The 15,000-nt window shown below is 44.4% G+C and overlaps 1 non-coding gene across 1 annotated transcript; it reads left to right on the forward strand.

Moving 5' to 3' along the window:
* The first annotated feature begins 6,591 nt into the window (after positions 1 to 6,591).
* LOC114429706 (5S ribosomal RNA) lies at positions 6,592 to 6,710 on the forward strand. Its single transcript, XR_003669884.1, has one exon. It is a non-coding gene; the product is annotated as a 5S ribosomal RNA (ribosomal RNA).
* The last annotated feature ends 8,290 nt before the right edge of the window (positions 6,711 to 15,000 follow it).

Consider the following 15,000-nt stretch of genomic DNA (forward strand, 5'->3'; position numbering starts at 1 on the left):
CGACCACTTCCTTTTGATGACCCTCAGGAGTACCCACTCGGCTAAATACTAACACCAAAGCTTTAAATTCATTATGGTTTATGTTAATATCATAATACATACTCTTTCAGTGTCAGCCAGCCAGCTGGTCCAGGAAACTATCGACCTGTAAGAAGCTCATAAGGTGTAGATTATATGGCGTTATTACCAGAACATCAATACAATAGATAATACTTGAACCCATATAAATTTGGTCTGTGCACAGATTTTAGCCAATTTTTGTTTTAGGTTTGATTCATCCTTTCCACCTTTCCTTGCGACTGTGAATGATAAACAGTACCAAAAGCATGCTTCAGTCCCAACATAGCCTCCACCTGCTGGAGGTCTTTATTTTTGAAATGTGTTCCATTGTCAGATCTGATTTTTTCAGGAAAACCATGTCTAGGAATGTAGGTGTTAATCAGAAATTTAATGACAGTTTGTCACGACACCCCACATGGCCTACCCCATGTGCTTCTTCCATGGCAGTTTGTCTCAATCCAGGTGGCAGTATGGGTCGTCCATCCTCCATACTCCTCCTGTGTCAGTTGCCCCCCTCGCTTTCCACAAAGTCTTTTCCTGTGGAGAGGCTTTGTTTTGTAGTTATGTTAAGTCATTCTAGTCAACAGGGGGAGGTAAGTCCGTTTCTGAACACATCAAAATCATCTGTTCAACATAGCCTGCTGCCTGCTTTGCTGCCTGATCTGCTGCATTATTTCCTCTGGTGATCCTGTCAGCGCCTGTTCCATGACCTTTGCATTTTATTACAGCTACCTTGCTAGGCAACAACAGGACTTCTACAAGTTCTCTCATTTCTACCTCATGTTTTATGGGTTTGTTATCTGCAGTGAGAAATCCTACTCTCAGCCACTGGCCCAACTCCACATGTACTGCTCCTGCTGCATATGCTGAATCAGTGAAAACATTGATGTGTTGTCCTTCCCCTATTTTGAGTGCTTCGATCACTGCTCTCACCTCTGCTCTCTGTGCTGACTGCTGTCCTTCCAGTCTTTCTGCTTTTAGCGTTCTCATCTCTTCCCGTGTGTCTTCAACAACTGCGTATGCTGCTCTGAGTCCTTCTGTGTCATGTCTGAAACAGCACCCGTCTGTGAACAGATTTCTAGCCTCTGTTAGTGGTGTGGCCTGTAAATCCATTCTGACTTTTTCATCTCTGGTTACCCTCTCTGCACATGTGTGTGGCTCTCCAGCTTCTATCTGCTCTGCCATGTTTATACCATCATGTGTGAAGGTAATGTTTGGTGCTTCCAAAATCTTGCTCATTCTCCTTTGTCTCAGTGGGGTGAGTGTGAATGTCTCTGAGTTTACATATGCGACTACACTATGTGTTGTGAGTACGTACAGCTGTGTCCCATGACCATATGTTCAGTTTTCTGAATTAGCTTAGCTATTCCTGCTGCATGTTGTGTGCACTGAGGATGTCTTTTTTTCCATGTACATCAGTATTACTCTCTCTCCCCCTTTTCTCTGGAACAGGATGCCGTTTGCACAGGTATCCGTTCCAGAGACATCTAAATAGAATGGTAAAGTGTAGTCTGGTGTGGCTAGTTCTGCTGCTGTAGCCAAAGATTGTTTCAGTTCAATGAAAGAGCGTTCAGCTTCCTGTGTCCAATTTAGGTGGGCTGTTAAATTACACATGCCATGTTCTCTAACTAGGTCTCTAAGTGGCTGTATGAGACCAGTGTAGTTTGCAACGTAGTGTAAAAATATCTCTATATTCATGAGCCAGAGGAAGACAAAAGAAAGCATTAGCCAAATCTAATTCACAAAGGTTCAGATGTGTAAACCCGGAATGTCACAGGCTCACAGTTCACTAAGCCCACATCAGTGGGGCCCTCTGCCCATAAATGTGTTGGTAAGTCATTAATCAAAGCCTGAGCAAGAAGGTGGTCTGTTTTTTCTCTTCCATGATATCTGGCAAGCTGTTCGTGTGCTAATGTAACAGTGTTAGTAGCTGAAACATGTATTCCATATGCTTTGGCAAATGGAGAGTACATGTTTTGTGCTATAGGTGTAGGTTGCCAATCTGTTTGAGCTATGGCACGTTTAACCATGCCACCTAATTCGTTTGCCTGATGTTTTGGATGTACAGCTAATGAGACGTGGGAATGCCCTTCGTCAATGATCATATACCAAGCCTGTTGTTCTAGTGTAAAATCCACACCAGCTGCTACGCCCTCAGATGTCACAAAAATATCTCGGACTAAAATCAACCAGTTTTTCTCCTCTAGGGAGCATGTGAAGTTATCATGATACCAATCAGTTTGCCGCCTGCCATAAAACAAAGTCACATGAGGGGGGTCAGGGGGAGTGACATATGGCTCGAGCTGGGCTATCCAGGGCTTCCACTGCAGGTAGGCAGAGAGGATTCCTGGGTCGTGTGGTGTTTCTGCATGTAACAGACCCCAGTAGATATCCGCACAAGGGTCAGCTACAGGTCTCACAAGATACTGTCCACCTGTGTCAGAGGCATTACAGTGGAACATGGTGCCGTCCGGCAGTGTCACTGACAACCCGTCAGGGCTGCATAAAATAGATGCTCCAAGCTTAATCAGCAAGTCTTTTCCCAGTATATCCAGAGGCACTGTGGGTGAATATACAAAACAATGTAACACAGTCTGATGTCCCAGCTGAGCAGTCATTGGAGTGATTATAGGCAGAGTCTGTTTCTCCCCAGAGAAGCCCATCACTGTGACAGAGTCATTTGACAGTTTCTTAGAAGATGTATGAATCAGAGTAGAACAGGTGGCCCCTGTGTCTACCAGAAAAGGCAGTGTCTCATCTTCTACTCGCATAGACAACATCGGATCTGCCGCAACGATGTCATCAGAGCTGCTCTGTGGGGAGTGTCATTGTCGGGAGATGTTATCCCCTCCCTGTTCCCAGCCGGAAACAGAAAACTGCACCTTCCATGGAGCTCCAGCAGGGCGGAAAGAAGCCCCTTATGGACCAGATGCTGCACGCCCTCGACTGTGCTGTCCTTCTCAGCTGTACTGCCCCATAATGTATGGACAGTCCTTTATCCAGTGTCCGAGCTCCTCACAGTAGTAGCAGCGGTCACGACTGAAGTCTCCCCTCAGCTGTCCCCTAGGCGGTCTACCCCTTCTGCGCCGGCCTCCCCAGCTGCCCCTCCCTGGTCCCTTGCCCCTGTATGACCCTGTGGGCGGCTGATCATAATTAGGATAAAATAGCTGTGGCACCCAAGGTGTGTCAGGTGGTATAGTGGAGCCCTCAGTGGCCACCGTGACTTTATTAGTTTTGTCTTTGTTTTTGTCATTAGCTTTTTGTCTGGCCTCAGCCAGTTGCATTTTTAATAATTGAGTCTATAATTCCTGTACATCCTTACTTTGTGTGTGTGCTGCAACCTGGGCACGAGTCAAATGATGCACTAAAAATCCATGTATCATATATTGTCTCCATACTGCGTACTATACTCTGATTTGGATTATAGTGACACTTATACACTCATACTCTGTACTTAACTACATTTAATGTATCTTGATTCCTCTGGCACAAGAATTTCCTTCGGGATTAATAAAGTTAACTTATCTTAGATGTCTCTCCCACACATTGGAATCACAATCTGCCATGTCTAGTGTACTTTCCATGGCATTTTTCACGTTCTCTGGGACCCCGTTTAGGACGGCGGTCCTGTACCACACCCTCTGAATGCCTGATTTAGCTGGATGACAACCTGTGTATCTAATCCATGCATCTTTACTTTGATTAATATATTCTCTTGGACTCTGTTTCAGATCCCATTTTAAGGTGGGGCAGGCTGCTCCACTAGGCACAGGATATAAAGGGCAGTATATTAGATTGTGTGTAGGGGGAGGGTCGCTACTCTTTTCTGTTTTCCCTTTCTTTGCTTTGGGCTTTCCTGTCATGAGGTGAGTTACACCCTGACATACCAAAGCCCATCTCGCCCACTGAGTTCTTCGCTCCTCCGCCTTCTCCTGCTCCTTTCTAAATTTTCCTCTCTTAGTCCAACCACACTGCTCTGCACTTTCCTTGGCCCTCTCTCTGTCTTACTTCGCTTCTCCCTCTTTTCTCCAAAACTCCTTCTGCAAACTTCCTCTATCTTTCACCATCAACTTTCACAACATCTTTCTGCCAACAACTTATCTACAGCATCCTTCATAAGAATCACTTCTGCCGCTGCAGTCTTAGAGTCATAAGTCTGGTTCAGTATGTCGCCTAAGACCGTCAGCTGTTCTTCTACCGTCTTTAGTGGGCTGTGCGGACCCCACCCATCGTCAGTCATGTCTCTGTGCACACTTAAGTCCATGTCGTCAGTCATTAAAGTCTTAATCTCGTGGTCACGTAGGAATTACAAAACTATAGTTTAAATTCAAATTTACAAAACTGCAGTTACAAGGTTTCTATATCTTCTACCAAACTGTGTACACATCAGAAAAAACAACTAATCCAGTTCATGAGTGAACCTACTTCAACAGACCACTGCTTTACGTTAACACCGGTTAGGTTTCCAGCAGTGCTGCTGCTTCAGCTCACACGTCCCTGGCACTCATCCACATTTCTCATTCATGCATTACCCGTAATATGAGCGCTCAGTATGTGTGTGTGTTACAGCTTCACTCTCAGCTGTGTGTCTCAGTAAGGGGTGCTTTTGAACTCACAGGACTTTCCTCTGTTCTTGTAGCCGGTCCGACTACTCACAGTTCATCTGTTCTTGCCGTCTCTCTTTTAGAGAGGCTCACAGTCATAAATCAGTGCCCTGCACTGTCTGGATTCCGGCCGACTGAGAAATATGGCACGCTATGTCCCTAGTACTCAGTCCAGTGGATTTGAGACTAGCCTCTCTTCCACGACACCAGAATCTTATACATCTGTAATTTGGAAGCCTGTTGACTTACTACAACTTCCGCCTAACTAGTGCGGTCGTTGTTTCAGTTTCCAGTCTTTCCAACATCCATACCATGTGTTTGCCTGTTGTTCCTTTTCCTCTCTCTTTATGTAGTGATTTAGGGTTCCTCAAGCCCCGGGCCTCAAACCCAGCTTTTCCGGCCCCTCGTCAGAGCACCGGTGGAGTCGCCACACTCAGGATTTTCTGCTACCCCCTTTTCTCTTATTCCTCTGCAGGCATTATCCCTCTGCAGGCATTATTCCTCTGCAGGCATTATTCCTCTGCAGTCATTATTCCTCTGCAGGCATCATTTACTTATCTCTTAAACAGCTGTAGTCATTACTCATTTACCGTAGTCATATACATTCACATACGGTTATTTCACTGTAGTCATATTCATTCACATACAGTTAAATTCATTCAGTCAATGTTCTTTTTGCTTTTACAGACAGATTACTACTAAGACTCGGGACACGTTACACTTTAGAGTAGTCAATGCAGATATAAAAGGTCTGCTCACCTTATTGTTGGCGCGCCACATGTCCTCTGTCTGTTCGTAATCAACCCCTGTGTTCAATTGACGGATCTGAGAAAAATATAATTACCTTTTATCCCCGTACGGGCCACCAAATTGTCGTGACCTTCCCTGGTCACCCCGGATTGTCAGATTCCGTCTCCTGTATTCAGAACATTGAGTGAAAGAAAATACCCTGGGTTTTGTAGTTTCACCTTTTGCAAAAGGGAGAACACCTAGTGAACACAGGCCTTTCAGTCTGCTTCACTCCCGTCCATAAGTGTTCTGCCCCTCCCCTGGACACAGGCTTGTTTTATTGAAAGTTGAGGTACATTTGCATAATAGATAAACAGCTCTTCAAGACCCTCGTTGGTATTCCCATATTGGGACATGTTGCCCCTTTATCTCCACCTACTAATTATCATAATTGGTCTAACATATTTATGACTATGAAATACTTTGCCCCTTCTATGTTGGATGAATTATGTTACATCCGTACCTCCTAGTGCTTCGGCCTTCACCGCATCAGAGAGTTCCTCCCTAACTCTCTATAAGAGTTATAGATGTGTTTTTCTCTAAGTGTAAGCTTATATAATCAAATACATACATGGTCTGTATCATGTCATTGCTTAAATAACCTTGTATACTTCACAACGTGCATAAAATACATCCTGACTGATACCAAAGCAGGTGACGAAAACTACAGAAGACGGGCTACAAAAGCTACAAAGGTTGTTTATTGGCTACAAAGGCTACGGCAGATGTGGTTGGGACGCGCGCACACGCGTCTAAGAAAAGAAGCAAAGCTGACAGAGAGCCTTTTTTTCTTTCCTTCTTTCTTCAAACATCTGCTCAGCACTGCAACACAATGACCGCGACGGTACCAGGGGCACGAGGATTTTCCCGGCGCGGTTTGCCTGGTTTAGCCCGGGGAGGGGTGATTAAGGGTGGGTGAACAGGTTGTGGCGGTGCGCGAGGTGGCAGTGGGGTTCGTGGGAGGATGCGTGGGTGAGCAGGAGAGTGTGGGCATTGTTGGAAGGCAGTGTGCAGGGCAAAGCTAACAGAGAGCGTTCCTACATCTTCTTATCGGAGCAAAACAAAGACGCGTCGGAGTCACAGCGTGACCACGCCAGTATGACGCGCATAAAAGCACATCGCAGCTGAGGAGAAAGCAGCTCACGGCCATACTGCTCTGGAGACGCCCGATCTCGTCTGATCTCGGAAGCTAAGCAGAGTCGGGCCTGGTTAGTACTTGGATGGGAGACCGCCTGGGAATCCCGGGTGCTGTGAGCTTTTCTGTCTGTGGACAATTGAGGACGTTAGGTTCCTTCCTGCCTTTGATCTCCGAATTCTGGGCCTTTGGTAACCACGGTAACCGCGCCTGACATACACTTAGACGCTCTCCCCACCATTACCTGCTAACCAACATCTTCACTTTTGGTCTTTGATGGGCAAAAAGAAGCAAGACGTGCATAAAATACATCCTGACTGATACCAAAGCAGGTGACGAAAACTACAGAAGACGGGCTACAAAAGCTACAAAGGTTGTTTATTGGCTACAAAGGCTACGGCAGATGTGGTTGGGACGCGCGCACACGCGTCTAAGAAAAGAAGCAAAGCTGACAGAGAGCCTTTTTTTCTTTCCTTCTTTCTTCAAACATCTGCTCAGCACTGCAACACAATGACCGCGACGGTACCAGGGGCACGAGGATTTTCCCGGCGCGGTTTGCCTGGTTTAGCCCGGGGAGGGGTGATTAAGGGTGGGTGAACAGGTTGTGGCGGTGCGCGAGGTGGCAGTGGGGTGTTAGGTGAAAGATTTTATTTTGTATGATGTTGTTATGTGGTGTGGGTCCACATATCTAGAGGTGTGTCCCTAACATGAAGTTTTCATTTCTGTATGCATATTACTGTAATGTGTTTATTAGTACTTATGTGTTAAGTAAGTTTTACAGAAGATCAAAGGAAGACAGGTATACTGAAGGTATTGAGAAGTGTGTAATTTCCCTACTTCTCATAGACTTTTGTAATTCATTTCCTTTGTTAGCTGTTCTTTGGAGACAGCTCTGGTTGATATCAAGCTAAGGTTGTAAATCTAGATCTTGATTGAAGTAATGTGTTCATCCCCTATGACCCCATTTTACGACCCACCCTTCCTGTGAGTTTGTTTTCCTGGTCACTTTCAGATTTGACCCACAGCTTATGAGATGTTAGGACTTAAAGTGAATTTACATGGGGGAAGAGGTGTAAGCTTTTATGGGGCGTCATAAAGTCACTCGTATGGTACAGTGATCATTCTCCTGGAGAACTTATCTTCAACTTAGGTTTACGACTGACAAAAGGGGACCCCCTGCTATTTCTTTCTGTTTTATCCTGACTCTAAGGTTTACCCATTACCAAATAAGGTAAACTAAATATCAGTTGAGCTGACCCCATTGGTGCAGAGTTAGGGAAGGACATGATTTTATGCGATCTCAAGATAGGATAAAAGGTGTTTACAAGAATGGCATATTGTTCTCTGGCTGTGAGGCCAGGCAACCACAGAGATCTCTGTTTGTGTGACTCAGAACTTGCTTCTTTACTGTTAGAATAAATTGTAATTTTGAGACCAGATATTGTCCACTTCTTCTTAATCAAAGAACCGGGGAAGATGAACGGAAGGATCCAGAAGATTTTACTTCCACAACAATTTGGTGTTTCCGCCCGGTTTGAAGAAGTGAGGGTCTAACAACATCCTGCCTGACTGAGTGACTACTGGCTAGCCAACAACAAACGAGGTAAGCAGAAACCTGTTTAATCAAATTCTGCATATTGGACACTCTAAATTAAGTAGTCACTGTGACTGGTATGGTGTTTTAAAGTTAAAATTGTATGAGGCAAATTGTGAGTCCACATAATTGAAGAATTATTCAAAAATTAAAATAAAATATTAAAATAAAAAGAGTAACACAAAAAATTTAAAAAAGTCATTGGGTTTTGCAGCCCCGACTATGTTTGGACGCGAGCATAGATAAGCTCGGTTGAAAGCCCGAGGGAATTTGATGACCCCTGAAAAGAAAGAATGGATTGGCAGTAATAGAATAAAAGTGTGTTAAATTAATGAAAAAGTAAAAAACTTGATGTAAAGATTGGGCATAACCAGAATAAAAGTGGATTGGCAAAAATAACGATTGATTGGCAATACGTTTAAAATGTTTTAAAAGATTGGCAATAAGTTTCAAATGTAGGCCTAAGTAAATTGAGAAAGCGCTGTATTATTGAGAGAAAGATAAACCGGTGATTTGTTTTGTCTTGTATTGTTTTGTCGTGGTTGTTTTATGTAGTCCGCACTGTCGGAGAACTATTGTGTTTAAAACTGATTCTGCGTCGGCAGAGAAGTGAGGTTGTGCAGAGTGTACGTGGGAAGTTGGTTGTGTGAGAGTGTGTCTAAGTGAAGGTGTGTGTCTCTGTTGCCAGAGTCACAGTGGGGGACAGAAGAAGGTACATAGGAAGTTAAATTTTAACGTATAGAAGGAATTTGTAAGTGGTAATCATGTCTAAATGGAAGACAATTGATGAACAGATGGGTAAGATGTTAAGCCGTTGTCGTGGACAGGCAGGTCCAGACAACAAGCAGAAGACAGCTGCTGAAATGCAAGCAGTGGTTTGTGAAGCGGTGACAGAACAGGGAGTGAAAGGAGATGATAAAAAGTTGCTAAAAAGTGTGATTGCAACAGTGGAGAATAAAGTTAAATTAGAGAGAGAGAGAAAGGAGGAGATTATTAGATCCTTAGTATTAGAGACAGTTGAGTTGAAGAAGGCAGTGAAGGCTGATGAGGAGAAACGTAAGATTCTATATCAGGCATATCTGTGCTGCATAGATGATGATTGTGAGGAGTCTGGTAGTACCACTGATATTAAACAGGAAGTAGAGAGCGAGGGAACTCAGGAGGCGGAGATACCACCTCCTTATTCACCCGCCTCCACAGTAGCCGCTGTCTTATCTCAGACCCCACCTCCTGGGATGTACCCCATCATGACTGTCCCTGATGGGAGGGGGCGAGTAACAGACAGACAGACAGGAGAGAACTTTAGTCAACTTGGTGCCCAGCAGCACTGGTATAGACAGGCAACAGAGAGGGGCTTCCCCTGTTGCTTCAGCAGGCCTGGAAAAATGACCCTGATTTACCAGGAAGTGACTCTGTTGCTTGGAAGAGACATGTTGTACACCATATGAATCTACACACTGACAAAGAGACACAACTATTAAAGCTGCAGTTAGCTCAAGCTAGAAAGGAAGCAGCATATCAGAGGAAAATGAAGAAATACACACCTGCATCACAGAGGGTGGTTCAGCCTCAGCCCACTCTCCCACCTCAGCCACAGTCCCCAGTTGTGGGAGAACCTGATATGTATTTAACCCCACCTTGGGTCACCCGTACCCACTATCGTGATGGGTGGTGCCAAAGTCATAGAGGAGGTAACTGGAGCAAGAGGGGTGGCCGTAGGGGAGGGGGGCATGGAAGGGGTGGATACAGCGGTATGCGTGGGGGTGACTGCTTCTATTGTGGAAAACCTGGCCACTGGGAAAAAGACTGTCCCTACAGAGTGCAACCCCTACATTGTCCACAAGGGGCTCCCTGGTATCCTACCCAGGGAAATGGCATCCAAGGATCACACTGATATCTGACATCATTCCATCGGTTGGCTTCTTTGGGGAACTTCAACATCTGCCATTCACAGAACTTGTGAAACTGCATTAGCAGACCAGCACAGACATTGTTTCATTTGCTCCAGCTCATCACCAGTGAATGTGATGGGCAGAGACTTGTTGATCAAAACTGGAACCTCCATTATGTGCTCCCCAGATGGACTAAAAGTGACATTCACTGATGAACAGAACTTTGCCTGCTCCCTGAGTGTTGGAGTAACTGGATAGTGGCTGATGACACCACTAAGATACAGATGACTTGTGCAGATATCTACTGGATTTGCCTCCTGCCTGAGTTTCCTCAAGGGGGCGGTCTCCTCAGTCTATTACAGCAGTGGAAACCCTGGATAATGTCTCTCCGATCCTATAGGCTGCCACAGACCCTCTGTATGTTACACTCTTCTATGACAGGCATGAGGATCTCTCTACCAGGAGAGGTTCTCTTCCTTATTAGAGGGACGAAATTGGTCCATCATAGTAGATGATATGTTTGTGGCTGAGGAAGGAGCAGTTGCTGATGTATAGTTTTAAGTGGCTCAAAATGTGTGCCACATGTTTCATTAGCCATTCATCCAGAATATTAAGCTATAGAATTAGGCTCCATGGTCAAGAAATGTAAAGCTACTTCTGATAGGCAGCTATCATAGCGGAAAGGTGTTCAGCATTCTTCATCCTCAAACCTTATTAGATTACCATTCACAAAGTAGACGATGCCATGTTTTTTAACACAAACACAAACAGACGGTATAGCAAATGACTGATCATAAGGCTCAGGAGCTGTTAGCTACACTACCACATAATTTCTAGATGTAAGTTGTTGTGTCACTGTACTCTTGTCTCTTTCAGAGTCTCAACTTCCACACTAATCTGGCTCTTCTAGTATCCTCATAAATTGTTATTTCAGGTAGTAGAGCAGTCATTCATTGACTTGAAGGAGTCTCTGGCATGTGCTGTTGGATTAGCCCTCCTAGACCACTTAGTTCATTTTACTTGATGTTTCTGAAACAGATGGAGATGTGCATGGTGTTCTGTTTCAGAAAAAGGGGGAGAAGAGATAGGTTTTAATCCGAGTTTTAACTTGGTTAAACAGTCAGATTGCACCAGACATGCAGCAGGAATGATTAAAATGGTGCAGAAAATAGCTCATCAGGTCTTTAACTTCTCCCAGGAAAAGATGGTCTGGGTGTAGAGGGGGCAGAGTCAAGAGAGAGAGTCAAGATGTATGCGATGTATTCTCCAGAAGGGAAGCCAGTGCTTCCACCAGGGCTCAGGAAGTGTGTCTTAAATGAGGCGCATGGGCATGTTGGACATAAACAGATGCTGAGGAATCTGGTACATTGGTGGCATCCATTTATGTCAGAGATTACTAAAAATTGGGTAAAAGAGTGTAAAATATGTATGAGTATAATCCCAAACCCACAGTGAGGCCGGATATGGGAAGTTTTCCGCTCCCAGTTGTTCCTGGACAGGAAATAGTTATTGATTACACAGACATGGTGGAGAGGCACCAGGGATGTCAGTATCTCCTGGTGGCAGTAGATACATTCACAGGGTGGCTAGAAGCATGGCCTGCAAAGAAGGAGGACAGTGCTACAGTGATAGTGTTTGATTAATCATTACATTCTACAGCATGGATTTCCAGAACGAATTAGATCTGATAATGGGTCTCACTTCAAGAGTGCAGACCTAGAAAAGGTGGAGCAGGCTCTGGGCCTAAGACATAGATACGGTGCAGTATATCACCCACAGTTACAGGGAAAAGTGGAAAGGATGAACCAAAATGTAAAACAAAAATTGGCTAAAATCTGTGCACAGACTAAATTAACATGGGTTCAAGCATTGCCTATCGCTCTAATGACTGTCAGATGTTCTGTTAATGCTGTTACACAGTTTACACCTTATGAGCTCCTTATAGGTCGACAGTTTCCTGGACCGGCTGGTCCATTGAGATTAACAGAGTATGAAGTAAGGTATCAGTATAAACCTTACTTTAATGAACTCAAAGCTCTGGTGTCAGCATTTGCATTACAGGTGAAAGGTGAGACTGAGAGACCAGATGAGGACACGCCACATACTGAGTGGGTCCTCCTGAAGGTGATAAAGTGGACAGGCCCTTACCAGGTGGTGAAGCGCACCTCCCATGCGGTGCGGCTGAAAGGGAAAGGAGACACCTGGTATCATTGGAGCCAGTGCACCCCGGCCGTGGAGCCAGGGCGGACGCTGGCCGACATTTGACGAAGCAGGACAAGGAGAAAATACAAGGGGCAGAATAATCCCCTAAACGCAGGAGTGTGACCAGTAGGTAGTCTACCCTACTGGTTGAAGAGGACGAGATGTGTATTACAGCCGACACGAGTGAGCAGTTGTCAAGAGGAAGGTTTGAAGCTTCAGGAGCAGAGGTTTTGGTTCCTGTTATCAAGAAGACCTTAACTGACAAGATGGAACTGTGGGGAAAGTGGAGAGTGTTTGGTGGTTTTATTTTGTTATTTGTAACTGTTGTAATTTTGAGTTTATATGTGCGTGAAAAGAGAAGTGATTTGGTTTTTCCCTCAGGGTCCAGCATACGTAGAGTGAGGAGAGCACCAGGGACAGGAGGAGATGCATGTGTGAGAAAAGAAAGGGGTATAGAGTTAGATTATTATAAGGGTGCAGAGTCCTCTTATATTTTTGATCTGTGTGCAGTAATTAACTGCGGAGGACATAATGCATCGTGGAGAGAGTATAACGTCTATGTTTGTGGGTTAGGATGGCCAGGGGCCTGGAGATGGTGTTCCTCATGGGAACATGTATGGCAGGCAACAAATTGGGCACCTAGAACAGCTAAAACAACCTCAGATGGGCGGATCTTGTTAAGTGGGTTTTTCCGTATACAAAGGGATTGGAGCCACACACAGAATCCCATTATGCTATCAATTATTGGCTTGGAGCAAAACCCTTATGTTAAACCTTCTGGAGTGCCTGGCCAATGTTGGGACTCCAAATCCGATGATTTTTATATTGTCGTAGGAGTAGACGTGTCTGGTAGGGATCCTGTAGGATTGATTAAGATTAATTTGCTCGATAAACCAGCACTGATTAACCCATCGCCAACTCCCCCACCTCAGAAGGATGTTGTAGTTCATGATTACACTATATTTACCCCATTCGATGTATTAGCATTGTCTACTGGTTATGAGGATGATAATATTTGGCTCAGATGGATGGTGAAACAGGTGAGGGAGCAAAATATGTCAGATTGTGTTGCCTGTGCATCAGCGCGACCCCACTTGTACACTGAACCCGCCCCATTGTATCCAGATGATGCATGGGGATTTGGTTGTATTATGGCCATGACTCGTGAAGTCTCTCCATCAAATTGTACCACGTTGTCTTCTTTATTCCCACCAATTAGTGAACAAACTAAAACTGGACCCTTCAGGCCATGGAAGGGTACTGGTAATTATACATGTTTCAACATGACAGGCACAGGAACGGTTAATAATGGAAATATTGATGTATCATGGTGTGAGACGGTGGTGCAGCGTAATACCTCGGTTTTAGGATCAAAGGCTGGAGCGGATTTATATTATTACTGTGGGGGGCCTCATTTGTTTGTTTCTTTACGAGTAGACGGAAGGGGTTTATGTTCTATGGTCAGATTGATGTCTCCATTGCAGATAGTAGGTGAGAAAGCTACCAGGGCACCATCCCAACAACTAAATGCGGCGCTGACTCGCAGACGGCGGCGACATGTCATCACAAAGCGTTACGCAAGCCACTTTGATTTATCCTTAGGCAGTCCTACCTACATAGATGCAATAGGGGTTCCAAGAGGCGTTCCAGATGAATTCAAATTGGCTGACCAGGTTACAGCAGGGTTTGAGAACATTCCTATTCTCTCTGCTCTTTTTCCAGTGACTCCTAATAAAAATGTTGACAGAATTAATTATGTGCATTATAATGTTCTTAGGTTAGCTAATTTAACCAGGGATGCTGTAGAAGGTCTTTCTGAACAGCTGGCCCCCACCTCTCTGATGTCAGTACAGAATAGGATGGCTTTGGATATGTTATTAGCAGAAAAAGGAGGGGTATGTGCTATGTTTGGTGAAATGTGCTGTACATTTATTCCTAACAACACTGCCCCGGATGGTAAGGTGACAAGAGCATTAGAAGGCCTCAGAACCCTATCTCAGGAGATGCATGAGCACTCAGGAGTTGATAACTCTTTAGATGGCTGGCTAAATAAGTGGTCTGGTCCCTGGAAAACCTTAATCATTTCTGTAATGACTTCCCTTACAGTTTTTATAGCTATTTTGATTACATGTTGTTGCATACCTTGCATGCGTAGTCTGTGTAATAGATTAATTGTATCAGCTGTTGAGAAGAAGGATATAGGTGTATATCAGCCATATCAAATGCCTTTGTTAGCAGCAGAGGTGCCTGAGGGAGATGAGGATGAGGAGGCTCCGTTGTGAGCTCTTAAATGAGCTCAAAAGGGGGAACTGTTAGGTGAAAGATTTTATTTTGTATGATGTTGTTATGTGGTGTGGGTCCACATATCTAGAGGTGTGTCCCTAACATGAAGTTTTCATTTCTGTATGCATATTACTGTAATGTGTTTATTAGTACTTATGTGTTAAGTAAGTTTTACAGAAGATCAAAGGAAGACAGGTATACTGAAGGTATTGAGAAGTGTGTAATTTCCCTACTTCTCATAGACTTTTGTAATTCATTTCCTTTGTTAGCTGTTCTTTGGAGACAGCTCTGGTTGATATCAAGCTAAGGTTGTAAATCTAGATCTTGATTGAAGTAATGTGTTCATCCCCTATGACCCCATTTTACGACCCACCCTTCCTGTGAGTTTGTTTTCCTGGTCACTTTCAGATTTGACCCACAGCTTATGAGATGTTAGGACTT

This window comes from Parambassis ranga, unplaced genomic scaffold (assembly GCF_900634625.1).
Source record: "Parambassis ranga unplaced genomic scaffold, fParRan2.1 scaffold_218_arrow_ctg1, whole genome shotgun sequence".
NCBI classification, from domain to species: domain Eukaryota; kingdom Metazoa; phylum Chordata; class Actinopteri; family Ambassidae; genus Parambassis; species Parambassis ranga.